The sequence below is a fragment of the Apis cerana genome, linkage group LG16 (assembly GCF_029169275.1).
Source record: "Apis cerana isolate GH-2021 linkage group LG16, AcerK_1.0, whole genome shotgun sequence".
Taxonomy (NCBI): domain Eukaryota; kingdom Metazoa; phylum Arthropoda; class Insecta; order Hymenoptera; family Apidae; genus Apis; species Apis cerana.
The window spans coordinates 3,674,576-3,689,364 of record NC_083867.1 but is presented as its reverse complement, the minus strand read 5'-3'; the positions used below and the strand labels follow the sequence as shown (position 1 = coordinate 3,689,364).

The 14,789-nt window shown below is 35.0% G+C and overlaps 1 protein-coding gene and 1 long non-coding RNA gene across 9 annotated transcripts in view; one reads left to right on the top strand and one right to left on the bottom strand.

Annotated features, from left to right (window-relative positions):
• LOC114577876 (uncharacterized) overlaps window positions 1-14,100 on the top strand; it is a 35,277-nt gene extending 21,177 nt beyond the window's left edge. For 3 of the 5 annotated variants that reach the window (XR_009832966.1, XR_003698299.2, XR_009832965.1), the window contains 4 exons: window positions 10,830-11,530; window positions 12,797-12,950; window positions 13,024-13,139; window positions 13,325-14,100. This is a non-coding gene — a long non-coding RNA (uncharacterized LOC114577876). Of the gene's footprint in view, window positions 1-10,829; window positions 11,531-12,796; window positions 12,951-13,023; window positions 13,140-13,253 lie in introns of all 5 variants that reach the window. The other 2 variants (XR_009832963.1, XR_009832964.1) reach the window with 2 other exon arrangements.
• LOC108000314 (uncharacterized) overlaps window positions 1-14,789 on the bottom strand; it is a 252,647-nt gene that overhangs the window by 100,262 nt on the left and 137,596 nt on the right. The window lies entirely within an intron of this gene.

Sequence of the window (14,789 nt, the reverse complement as noted above, 5' to 3'; positions counted from 1 at the left end):
GTTCAAGTTACTTAAGCGGACCGAAATATTCGTGGAGAGCCCCGCCTTGCTCCGCCATTATGCCTTCGGTCAGTACGTGATTATTAGATATTATAACGTATTTTCAATCCTTTCTTTAATTATCTTCACGATATACGTTTTCTTACTATTACATCTAATTTCGATTTTATTTTAAGTAATTTTCTTTTTCTTTTTTTTAATATTTCTATTTCAGATAAAAATCAATTGACATAGTTTTATCTCGATTTTGTACTTGTAATTGACTCCTCCTTTCAACAAGATTTCGATTCCATTAATTGGACCGAAGATATCTTTTGAAATCTTTATGCGTTAATTAGTGATTTCAAAAGCATACTTTACGCTCTTTTAAGAGATCGTCGTGGGAAACATTAAGAGAAAGTTAACAATTTCGCGTGATTTTGAAAGATTTAAAGTTCTAGGGAAATCAGATATTATTTTAATGTATTTTTAGATTATGGTAGATTTCTTACTAATTAAAATAAAATAAAAATACATATTTAATAATATTAATATTAATATTTTTTATCTTCATATAAGCTATATATATAGATATATAGCTATATATATAGATATAATATAATATTAACAACGTCATATATTAACATATAATCCTAATGTCAATGGTACTTATAAGTTCAACCATAATTTCCAAGTTTTACGTGCAATAAACTTAATAAGTGATGTCAATTCAGGATTAAAAAGAGTTCCTCCTTTCCCTTGCCCTGATTTCAAAAGATGATTCAACTGATTATGAAAGTGAGTTGGCAAAAAAAATTAATCAGCATTTTACTGAGTCGATAATTAAATAAAATCGGAGCGCGAACATAATTCAGGAAGCCGTAATTTCTCTTTCTTTAATGGCTACGCCAGGTGTAAATCTCGACGATTAAATCGAATTTGTGCGATATTTTCCTCATGGATGATTTCAATATTCATTGAAATTAATAATGTCGACATTCGTCGTAAAAAAGATCGAAAAATTGGATAACATAATTAAGATCATCTGATATGATTGTATAAATCGCTCGTTGAATTTTCGAACATAAATTTTATATCGTCGTATAAAAAAGAAGAGAGAAAAAACAACTTATATATAGAATGTTTCGATCAATATTATCACAATAATAATTCTGTGATTATTTCCAATAGAAGAAACGTCGAATAAAAATCTTGTTAAAAATATTATTCGATTTGCATAAGGCGATAAGATCATTTTACAAAGACGATTGATCAAATTGTTTGCATTAGCATTAGCATTAAATTGAGGTTTAATTCACTGATCTTCGGAAAGAATTACTTAAAGAACACGTATATTTTATTAGCTATAAAGTGTATAATAAGCTTGCTCGAACTATTGGTTCAATTTTCCACCACCAGGTAGCGCGTTCCTACGGGAGTCGTTACGACTCAGTATCTCTCGAAACGGAATCGCGTTAAAACGGTTAGGATTTACGGGTGTAAACGAGGGAATTATCCGCGACAACGCGTACAATGCATTCGTAGCCACGTCTACTTCGTTCCTCGAACAGTGTGTGTCAAGCAATCCAGTCCTATCAAAGGTGCTCTTACGGCAAATGGCGTTCCGTTATTTTTACGCGCATGGTTGAGGACATCCTCTAATGTCCCTGCCTATTCCACCGTCTATCCTCGGTATTATTTCCCCCTTCGTCGATGCCAAGCATCGTGGGTGAAAGAGCGTGCACATTATTCCCTATCCTTGTCCCTTTTTTACTCTATGCTCCTTCCAAGCTCGCCTCTTCCCTCTGGCCATCTCCAATAAAACTTCTCCGTGGTAGGGGACGTCTAGTATACCCTGGACTGCACTCGGTTTCATAGGATGGTCACGGGCAATGGTCCATCCCCCGACACCTATACCCTCGTCTTTATTTCCACCAGGCTCTCCTTCTACTTCCACCGCCTTTGGTGTCGACCCTCCGCTAACCGATACATAGAGAGCATAATACGTATCCGAGAGGATTCGATCGGGATTATCACAGGCATATCGTGTGATGAACATTTTGAAAGTTTGTTAATTAGAAGCGACGGGGACCGATTTTGTAGCTTGAATATTATAGTTTCCGAACATATACAAGACTGTTTTAGAAAGTTTGTGAAACTGAGAATTATGTGTAAATCCGAGCAAATGAGAATGGAACTATGCTATAATTTCAGGTTAGTTTAAATTATAGTATAAAAGTTTTTCTTAAAAGTTGTGAAAAATTCAAAATTCTATTTTTTTAATAAGATTTGTAAAAATTCGTATTAAAAACTTGTTAATTTGTTTCCAAGATTATACAAGATTTTATTGTATAATGCTATAAATATTATCTATAATTATATTGCAAAAAAAATCATACATTTGTTAAATCGTGAAGTTGTAGTAATCTTTTGGAATTTGACAAGAAAATTTTTTATTATAAATTCTTCGATTAATATCAGTTGGCGTTAGTACGAAAATTTCCGCTAGATGGCAGTAATGCAAACGATCCATTCATTTCGCCATTATTTTATTTAAATTGTTTTAATTTACGAGTCACCCTTTCCGATCCATCGACCGAGCCTCCTTATCAGAAGCAATAAGGAAGACGTTGATCTCCGTGAGTGCCCACGAAGGAACATGTTCTCCCCTTCTGGCAATCGTATTTGCTCACCGCGGGTATAAAATGTAGAGTAAATTTTCGAATATTTCGCATGCGTCTCGTCGAGGCCCACGCATGCGCGGCCATGCTGAGAGAACCGGATACGTCCGAGGCGTCACACGAAATAAGATATTATAATCTCGCGACCGGCTATAAATATTATTGCAGTGACGCCAGCATTACCCTCTAGAAGCTGTAAACTCGTGGAACGTGTTACATGGGGAGTTGTTGGTACATAAGTTCGTTCGCTTTCCGCCTCTTTCAACTTAGAGAGAGCTGTGCAATCGGTTGATTTGCCTGCCGGTCGGTCGCTCGACCAGTCCAGTCAGTCGTTGCTTCGTTTCTTCTCCTTTCTGTCCGTTGCTGCTGCTGTTGCTAAAGTAGTACTTTCTTTTTCTTCTCTTTTTTCCCCTCTTTCGTTACTCGATGTCTAAGGCTGCGCATAAATATATCGTCCGGCTCAGACTCAGCCGCTCGTACGACGGCTAATTAAAGGGAACTGGTTGTACGCTAACATGGGCTGGACATTGCTACATATCGTATTCCATATTATCGACGCGCCATTATAGTACACAAGTATTATTTCTTTTGTTTATTTTTTTTGCATCTTTGTATTTTGTTTTTTTTTGTGAGTGAACATCGATTAGTATCTTCATTGATACATTGGATTCTTATTATGTCAATATGGTTTTATTATCACATTTTTATAAAAATGGTTATAAAATTATTATTATTATAATTATAAAATTTGTATAAGTATTTTTATTGGATATCTCATTATGTACGTAAGTTAAAATATAATTGAAAGTATCTCAAAAAATTAACAAAATATTGATTATTTTTAAATAGTGAAATAAGATTCGTAAGATGCGAAGAATATTTGGAAAGTATAAACGAAGATGTTATAAAAATTCACTAATTAAGAAAATAAGATCGTGAACTGCCGTGGGTGGTCTGAGCACGGGTCGACAAGCAAATGGAATTTTTTTCTTTCAAAAGGAACTGTTGTTCAATTGAGAAATCTTTTTATCTTGTTTATTTTTTCACTCTGTTGAAAAAATCTTTTCTCCTTTAACTTCTTCTTCTATCTGTTTTTCTTCTTTCTGTTTCATTCAAAATTGAAATAAATTTTGAATATTATTAAATATTTGTTATTGTAGATGATGCTATAAATGCATAACTTGATATTTGTTTTTTTAATTGAATTAAAAAATTATTTACAATTTTGAAAATATTTTCGATCCATATTTATTAAAACATTTTTTTTTCTTTGATAAGTATTTATTCTGTTCATAAATTTTATAAATATATTGCGAATAATTGATAAATAAAAGAAATGTAAGAGTTCGGTGAATAATTGTAAAAATAAATGGCCTCAATTACGATCAAAAAATAAATCAGGAAACGCTCGATTACATGAGAAATAAAAAATGTATCACTGTTCATGCACAAGCTTATTGTCTTTCATTCCGCTATCAGACGCACACATAAACGAACACTATGAACACAATTTAATATGCCGTAAATGATAATGAGTGATAACAAAGTTTTACGAGTGCAGTTGAAACTATATTTCCTTTGGCGGAACTATTTAGCTCTTTCTTCCGCCGTCGGAATTCGATGCTTCATCTTGTAAAAGTGATTTCGTATGGATGTAATTTTTGTCATGTCAAAATCGACCGAATACATTGATTATAAATTCACGTCAAATTCATACGAATATATAACTGTTAGGAACAAAAAATTCTAACCTCATTTCCTCTTTATCAATAAAGAATAGTCGTATGATAAAACGACGGCTAACAAAATAAAGAAAAATTTAAACTTTTCGAAGAAATTTATGATTACGTTCCGTGAAATCGCTTCACTGGATCTAAAAGAGATAACTCTCCAATGGATATAACTGTAATTTCTGTAATTCGATATTTCGAGCGCGGTATCGTTGAAATTTCGCGTATCACCATGTTCGTATCCAAAGTATAAATAAATTAACGCGAAGAACACGCGTGATTCTGGTTCGACGGCATAACGAACACAATTCCAAGCGTAAAAGAGTTCCTCCATTCAGAATGACAAGCTTGGCGTACGTATCAAGGGACCCTCGCGTCTGACGCCCTGGAAGTGGAACAATTTGTGCCAGACACAGAAGATCCACTCTTATGACCTCAATAATCCCCCTCCTTTAGTCAACTTGTCAAGGTTAAAATTGTATTCCTCGACTCGGTTCAACTTGACGGCAGTGTCGTCTCTCTTTATCCACTTTATTAAATCCGACAGTATCTTCTTCGGTTCATTGAATGCGACCATACTGCCGCCTAGTTACGATGACCGTAAGTTTCCCATTATGCCTACTCGTCTCTCGGTCCATTATAGCCAATGAAATGATCGTTCTTCTCGCCTTTGGCTGTCCACTCTCAGAAAATCGACGCGACGAAATCTCGCTTAAAGAGACGACTTAACAGTCCTAACCTAAAATCGCTTTGACATCGAGAGAGGCGAATAAACCGTCTTTCATATCGTTCTCGTGAATATATCAAGTGTACTGTCAACGATAGACGAAGTTTATTCGCATAACTTCAGAAGATTTGCGCCTTCTACGAATCTCATTTCAAAAACAAAACGCGGTACAATGTTTTGGATATTTTTGAATCCAAGTCTTCGTGTTTGTATATCAGCAACGAACGTGCCATATTCTTCACGCGCTTATTCTCCGCGATACGAGAGAACATTCTAACGCGGATGGTCTTTATTCACTGTGCCTCATAGTCCATGTGTCCGTCAACTTTTTTTGCTTTTATTTTCCTGTGAAATGGAACTGTATTGCATGCTGACTGTTTTCTCACTCAAACCTAATATCCTAGAAGTCCTTGTCTCTCCACCGACCCCTCCACTTTCGAGCAACGCTGATCCGTTCGGTAGAGGCGCTGCTCGTCCTACCCCGACTCTCTTCCTCTACAGTTTTTCTCCCTCTCCAAGAGCAACGCAAACCTTCTCTCCTCTCCACCAGCCAGCTCTTTCTCATCTGCTGTTCCTATCCCCGCCACGACTGCTTCTCTTACCAACCGGACCGCACGAGAATACATATTTTACAGGCATTCATGATGGCCGCCGCGCATCTGTGCAAACCTGTCTGCCTGGCCTGCCTTCAGACAGGCTCGCCCCCTGAGCACTAGAGCTGCTGCCTGGCCTAACATGTCTTTTCTTTATTTTTAATTTTTTTTCAATTTTAATTGCATTGATTTTGTTCACAATATTTGTTCATTATACCTTACAGATCAAAATTTGAACTTTATTTTTATTTTTCTTGCTATGAACAATAATAGGTAATAATGGAAAAAGAGAAATTAAAAGCTGAAATATTTAAAAAAATTGTTAGTTTCATTGGATCCAAACAATCTAATTTAATATAATTTGATCTTCTAATGGTAGAAATTATATGGAACCCGAATGTACAACAAAAAGTTCTTTTCAGTCCCTTTTCGACTATCATACGTTGTTATTATCTATATTCGTTTTTAATAAAGTATCGAATTTCACGCTTCAAGCATCTATACGCTCACAGCCCAAACTAATCTTTCAACTTTACTTCTTTATCGATATCTTGAAAAAGTCGTGAATCGTGATCACGATGTATGGCAGCGATTGAGAAAAGTGATTCTGCCTTTTTTCGTGAATCGGTTTCAGGGTAAGTGATCGTATGCGGTTACGATGTCTCTTCACGAGGGCTTGTATTGCATCGGATGTATATCTATAGGTTAGCATTATTGATCCCTTTGTGGGACTGGAATCTTGAACGTTTCACGCGTGCTTTGTGTTCGAAAGATTCCCATATAACTTCCCTTCCGTCTAGGATTCTTTCACTTCGACCTTTTTTCATTCTTATCGTTTCCAATTTCTTCCTCGAGTGGCGTCGTTGACCCAGAAGCTTCCTTCAAATTTCGTACCTCGAACGCTTGAACGATGTCCTAAAGAGATTCAAAGACGGTTTGAAACAATCGCTAGCCTCGCAGACGCCAGACGGCCATGCTTACCAGGCAATCGACACGCATAAAAGTGGACAGGCGTACGGCGGCGCAAATCACGACCACGAATGGCAGCTGTAACTGCGTAATAAGAGTGCTTGCCATTCGCTGTTAAAGGTCTTAGTTCTTTAACCGAACGCTGCGTAGCGATGGGATCAATCCGTTGTTTGAAATCGATCGATATTTATTCATTCTAATTTTCTAATATTATTCTATTATAACTTTCGATTTCAGTAATGAAATTACTTAATTTTGGAATTCAAATTGACAGATATAAATGATTAAATAACAACTATGTTATTATGTACATAAGACGGAAACCGAGTTACAGAAATGTTCAATTTTGTTTTATAAACGCGTTTATTTTTTAAATAACAATTTTATTTAATTAATTACTTATAATTCGTATACATGATGAGTTTCAAAAGGTATTACAAAATTAAAAATAAACATAGAAGGATGAAATATTTCTTGTGATAAAATAGAAAATTTCAAGATTATCGATATTTTTTTTTAATGAAATTCTTTATCTTAATCTTACCGTTCTGCTCATTTAATCTTGAGTAGATTATTTGATACGTATTTAAATACATAGGGGTCGTATTAAACATAAAGAAGAAGTATTCATTTACCAATTTTTTGCAATTAACAAAAATGAAACGAGGAAATAAAAAATAATTTACAAACGACTGGATGAAAGTTAAGAGACTGCCGCGTATCATTTATTATCTATTCAATAGTTGAATCTATTCGTGATGTATTTAAACATCTTATCATCGCAATTTGGTATGAAATAATTTATACAAAAAGTTAGTATCGCAATATCATAAAAATTTTGAGTTACCCGGATTTACCTTAATTCCGTGCCATGACTCATAGTAAAACCAGTTTCGTTCGTTTTATTCTTCGTGTTAGGGATTTTCTTAGAGACTGTGTTTGCATCCCGCGAGCGTTTGCGCGAATAAATTTATCGACGTTACGCGCGAGGCATGCAGAAAACGTATCGCGTTCCTGCAATTAATTCGAGATGCAACCGAGACACTCGTCGATTTGTTAGCGGAAATAAATGTATTTTATGCGCTTTTTCTTTTTTCTCTTTCTTCTTCTTTTCTTAATCGCGTTTTTTACAATTTTTACTACCAAATTAATTTTCGCTTTCGTTTTGAAATTTGTATCAGATTTGTAATTACGTTTTTTTTTATTTTACGATCACAAAATTTTTTGAAGGATTTATTGGATCGTTAAACTGAAACAATAAAATTTCTTTGTCTAATTTCTCGTAAATTTAATATGATTAAAAGATTTAAAGAAACGTCAGTAATTTGATAAAAGAAGTGCTGCATAATTTTGTTAACGTGACACCTACCTAAGCTAGAAAAGAGTGTGATGAATGATTTATTAATATGATAATATACGAACGTATGTCGTGACAGCCGGAAATTTAAGTTTCCTTCCCACGTTAACCTTCACATTCTATGTTATAAGTGCCATTATAAAGTGCTTGTTACAAATCCAATATTATTAATCTCTCGGCGTTCGCACTTTTTTTCGTTAAATTTTTGAATAATAAATTACGATTGAATAAAAATAGACGTGATTTATCTCTCACAAGTTAAATATTTTTGATATAAGATATCGTAAATTTTCAATACGTAGCAATCAATGACAAAAATAAGTAAACAACCTGAAATGTTTATTAATAGTCGAATGACGCCACCTTTAACGTATGTTAAGTTTGTATGTATATTCGCAATATGAAATAAAATTTAGAAATTTTATTTTTAAATAAATTATATTTATTTGCAAGTCAAAATTTTTAAATTATAATCGATCCAGTACATATTCATATTCATATAGTCTTAAAATTAATCAATAATCGGACAATGGATGATCGAAAAATGATAGATTGATCATTTTTGATCCATATTAAATTCACATTCTTATCCCATAAATTGTACTTAAATATTTCGAAAAAAATGTTTCAAATTTTTTTGCAAATAATTCTATTCTTCCAGTATTTGTCTAAAATTAATGAATTATTTAAAATTTGCTTTAAAATTACATACAAAAAAAAATTCATCACAAAACAATAATTGTTAGCAAAACACCATAAGCGTATGTACAAGTAAATACACCTAAGCTAACATAACCTAACCGTTGTACCGCGCGCATCGTGCCTCGTCATTATTATAATTACCGTAAGCCATTCCATTCCGTGTACAGACCACCGTCCATTATGGCTCCACGCAGACTCTAGCTCACCGTTTCGACCCCCTTTTTCCTCCCTTTTTTTCCCCGAGTTTTACGATGGTTTACCGAGCGATGCGTGGCAAGTTATTGCCTCCGATTTTAACGTGGAACTCGGCTGGTCCCTCGGGAATCGATTGCCTCTACCGACCGTTCGAATCCCATGGGTGCGACAGGAGCTGCGTGTCTCTCCTCTCAAAAAGAGAAAGGAAAATGAGGAGTTGGGACTCTCTCGATGCCCATTTACGCATGATGTCTCGTAAAAGATGGCCAATGGAATATATTATTCGATGGATTTTCATTCAGAAGTTTTTAGCGAAAAAGAAAGAAGCATCATGGCTGGTATTCCAAGTATTGGCAAAGATAATTATTATTGGTTATATGGTTATTATGGTATGGGTAATAGAAATAAGCATGGTAGCTATTGAACGTCGGTGCAGACACTTTGAGTAGATAAGATTTGTGGAAATATATTAACGAGATATTTTGCAAGATATTTTGCGATATAGAGGAAAATTGCAATATGATGGATTACCTTCACTCAGAATTAAAAGAAATTTATTGCATGTAATTTGGGAATAATTCAGTTTACAAATAATTCAGAATATTTCGGATAATTATTTGATAAGTAATATAATTTCATTAATATTGTATATTATTTAATTAATTCAAAAGACAAATATTTGGAAATAAATTTAAGAAAATTTTATACTTTTTCTCAATAAGCTTCCTGAATAATTTTTTCATTGAGAAATTGCTTTTTTTCTTCTGGATTATAAAGAGAAACTTAAAAACGCATTTGAAAATATTCTAAAGTATATTTAAAGTTATATAATTTCTCTAATTAAGATTTTGATTAAAATTTTCGATTCTCCATTATATGAGAAATGTATCGGAATAGTGTGGATGACAAGAATAAGACGGTACAACTATATATACTTACAAAAGAATCATCAGGAATCGAACGAATGGTGCGGTGCATATACCACAGATGGCAGCAGCTAACAAGGTAGTCGAACGAAGTTCAATAATCGAACTTCGAGAAAGTAACTGAAATCTACAACTGCGAATTCATTTGAAAACTTTCATAAGTTTTTTTGAAATTTATTTCGAATTTTATTTCTCACTATTGTTCTCACCATTACAGAATTATTTTTATTTATTTGAACTTTTTGATAATCATTCTTAATGCAATTTACTTCTAAAGAATACTTCCGAAAGTTTTATGTATTATTCGTATTTTACGAAAAATAATAGAAAATGTATATATATTTTTAGTATAAAAAAAAATGAAAGAATATTATTTGTTGAAGTAGGATTTAAATTAAAAATTAAGTTATTCCATCTTTATATCACCGTTTTCACGAAATTACATAGAGAGGAAATTAACATTTGGGGTTGGACTGGGTTATTCAAAGGAGATAATGCAACGATCCAAGCATTTAATTAGCAGGAAGACACTGCTATATTTACGGCAGACGCTCCAGATATCTTGTAACTTAAGAGGCATTCTAATCTCGTGGAATTTTATCTGCGATGTAACGACCTGTCGTTTGTCAGTGTGGCTCTCAGTGCGCGGCCAAATCCCTTTTTCATCTAAATTCCTTCGTAACCGATAAATTTTCAACATTCATGTTGCTTGTTCAAAGACCGGTAGTAATTTCTCTTTCACCGTCGTCGTTCAACCCCCGCAAAGTGGTTTGACAACTGTCTTATCGCGTGGAAAAAACGCACTGTCGTCACAGAGATAATAAGAAACAAATAAAAACATAAATTTGAGTTGATCAACCCTCCACACTTTACTATCTAGTAAAAAAAATCTTTCTCCAACTTTCTTTTATTTTTTAATCAACGACACAAATCAAACTGACGTTTAATAAAATTTTTTCAATGTTCACAGATAAATAATGCCAGAAGAAAAATCTATAAAGATGATTTCACAAGAAAAAAATCTTGAAAATGGCCAAAATGACTTCAACCAAATAAAAATCAAGTCGAGAATGAACGAAAGGATGGAATAAAAACGGTGAATGACAAACAGAGGATAGACCGATTCGTGGTTTCGTTTTTCGCGAGACGAAGCCTAATAAAAACGTTAGTAACCTACCGTGAGATGTTTCAAGTTTCAAGCCGGCTGGTGGCGCCAGGCTACGCTACATTCTGTCCAGGGGTAGCTCGGTCTATATGCCGATCTCGATGTGGAGGGGAGGCTTGTGCCGGGATATCGCACACAGACACTGTAAAATCAAATTCTACACCGACTCACATTTGTAGGGATGGTGCAGCTCGAACTGGCCACCGAGCGGAAGGAGAAAAGGACTATAGGGACACAATGGAAGAGCGAGCGAGATAAGTGGACGAGGATGAACCGATGGAGAGGGGTAGGTTGACCCTGCCGGGTCAAGAGAGAGACAGTCATGTCACAGGAAAAGGGACAGCTACAAAGGTGTAATTCGATTCCGTTCTCAGATAACAAAGCGAGCTGCATAGAGTTAGGAAAGGAAAAGGATGCAATGAGCGAAGCAGGTTGATTGCGGGAGAAAGATGCAAGGAGGGAGGAGTTGGCCGACCCTGAGCAAGTGGACGAATACCAATCGCCAGGTGAGAGAAAGAGATGAAACAAATTGAATAGGACGACCGAGGAGAGAGAAGAGTATATACGGTCCAACTCTTTAGCGACAAAGATCGTACAAGAGAGATAAAGAAAGAAGAAATATCACTTCAACGACGAAGACGGTATAAAGAGAGAGACAAAAAGAAAAGAAGCGACGAAGGTTGTATAAAGATAGATAAAGAGAGAACGAAAGCTTCGCCGACGAAACTGAGACTATACATGAGAGACAAAGAGGAAATAAAAAATAGATAGAGAAAGAGCGAATACTACTAAGAGGAAAGAGAGAGAGAGAGAGCGAGAACGAGAGAGAAGGGTTGATCGACCCTGCGCGTTATCAGAAACCGCCCCTCCCTAACTTCACTATACCACCCCGTCTTTATATACCTCATATGTATGTGTAACCGTAGAATGTATATGCATCGACGTGCGCAGTGGTGAAGACCAATACACAAATAACGAAGCCAGCGTCCCTAGGCGCAGCCGGGCGCAGAGCGACGCCGTATGGCGTCGGCGTCGCGAGCTCGACCCCAACTTTTCTCTCTGTTTCTCTCCCTTTCTCTCTCTCTCTTCGGTTAACTCTTCTTTCGGCCAACGTCACACCGGAAGATCACAGTGTTACACACTTCTTTGCGATCCTCGCGCTCTGTGTTTCTCTAAGGAACGACCATACCGACGAAACTGGACGAAGAGAAAAGGTGCGAGAGAGAGAGGAATAAGGATAAGGGGAGAGGGAAATGGAGAAGTGTGCGCGCGAGAGAGAGACAGAGGGAGGGAAAGGGAGCAAGCTCAGGAGCAGTAAGGGAGAGAACTTTCGTTATCGCGCCGCGAGTGACGCGCTGCCCTCGGAGCGTCGCGACGCCGCCAGACGCCCGACAGTCGTCAGTCAGACGCGCCACGGTTGTCTCGTACACTGACCGGTTTTCGTAACCGCCGCTGCACTTCGCGCTCGTCCTTCGAAGGATCCGCGTATTCTTCTTCCACGCCTCTCTCTCCTCTTCCTTCCCTCTGTTTTCCCATGTCAAAAGACCATTCGGTAAAACTTTTCAACCATAGACACCGACCGGACATCGTACGTATGTACGTTTCTTCTTTTCTGCATTCTTCCAAGCCACGACTCGCTTTTCTCCTTTCTCCTCGATGTCCCGTCTCTGTTACGAGTTGTGGCTCGTGGACACGAGTCGCGCACCGTGAACGTCACTCGTCGCACGTATACCGAGCCGAGCTGTCATTCTCGAGAAACCGACTGCTTTCAGTGGATGACACCCGCCGTATTCGACTGAATTTTCAACGTGCTGGGCTATGCTGAATTTTTCAACTCGGTGGATATTCTGAACGGACTTTTTAGAAGCTGGCCTATACACCGACAAAGAGAATGGATTTATTAAGCTGTTTGATAGTGGAAAAGAGGTTAGTATGAAAATTTTAAATGTTTAATTTTTTTGTTTTTAGTCGATTTCATATTAATAACAATCTTGTTTAGGATTGTGGAAGATATCGTGCATGGCTCTTGAGGATATCATTACGAAAAATTTTAAGACCATCGAATACCCTAATAATAGGCAACCGGATTGACATAATGGTAGATCGGGCAAACAGGTATCTCTGAATTTTCATCGTGTTCCTATTGTATTTCATTTAATTCACTTTTAATTCAATTTTTCAATTAGATTCATTGTTTTTCGAAATATCTGACATTGTATCTTTTTTCAGGTATAAATTATATATGTAAATTGCATACGATCTTCAAGCGATAAATGTCATCGTCTTACCTTCGTTTCCAGCGATTTCTTCTGCATGGTGTTGTGGAATAATCAAGGTCATCATGCATGAATGACGTCTTCGAATGGATTATCCAATTCTTGGCAGGTTGATTCAAGATGTGTTTTCGGATAGTGATAACTGGGGCCATATCTCGACGAGGAATGTGAAACCCCCTGTACGTATACTGAATGTATCCTGAGTGTATTTCTGTCCGGTATACCTTCAGTATACGTAACAGGAGGCTACACCGAACTACGCTGTCATCATGGATCACGTTGATATCCACCACTAATCGTAAATCCATTTTAAACGGATTACGATGCTATCTTTATTACCAATATGGTTTAGAGCACTTGTGTACATCATCACTTTGCATAAATTGGAATTGTAACTTGTTTTACATATTTATATTCGACGACTGAATTACAATTCGATTATATATCTTGTTAAAACTAATGGAACTTGTTAGGTTATGTGTTTGCTTGCGAGAGAAAGAAGTGAGGTTAAAATAAATGAACAATCGATGTTGTAAATTATGATTTGTGTACTTGAGAAAGAAATAATTGTTAGGTTATGTTGTGATGCAGAGGAAATGAGGTTAAGATAGTTGATTTTATGGATGATTGTAGATTGTTTTGTATATTGATTATTGAAATATTTTTAAAATAAGAAAATAAGTTAAAAAAAATAGATAGATTTTAAAAACTTTTTGATGAAATTAGTATTTAAAGTTTGTAGATTGAATTTGAATTAATAAATGATTATACAAAATAATTGTCAACATAATGCATAGCAATTGCCTGTAAGAATTATGTGAAATCCTATATTCGATCTTTTATTTATATTATTGAATTATATAACGTGGCATTTGATAAATATCATTGAACTTAATATCGTTTTACGAATTCCTAATTGTTAGTAAAATGAAAATCATTTAGAAATAGTTTTATGATAAGATTTTGAAAAATAAGATTATTAAATAGATTATATAAAATGATTCTGAAATTTTTATTAAAGAATTTAGAAATACACTTCGAGAATTAAAATTACCAATGAATTCTTAAGAAATATCGGAATAATTACAATTTTACAAGTTATTGATATTGGGAATATAAAATTATAAATTTTATATTATAATGTTTCTGATATGCTGATATAAATAATATCAAGCAATATTTTTTCGATTTTTCAATATTTCTACAATTTAGAATTAAAATTAACAATTTTTTCATTAACATAGGATTACTTATTATACAAATTTTAATCAGCAATCAAGCAAATATATTTCTTAATATATTATATCAAATATATTACTACCATATGGAAATTAGATGATATTTAAACTTTTTAATTCCATATCATATATGTAATTTGAAAAAAATAAATATAAAACGTATTATGTCATTAAATATCTTTTCAAGCAATTAACAATTAAAAATATGAATTAAATATCATCTCAAAGAAAAATAGTAATTTCTGTTTCTT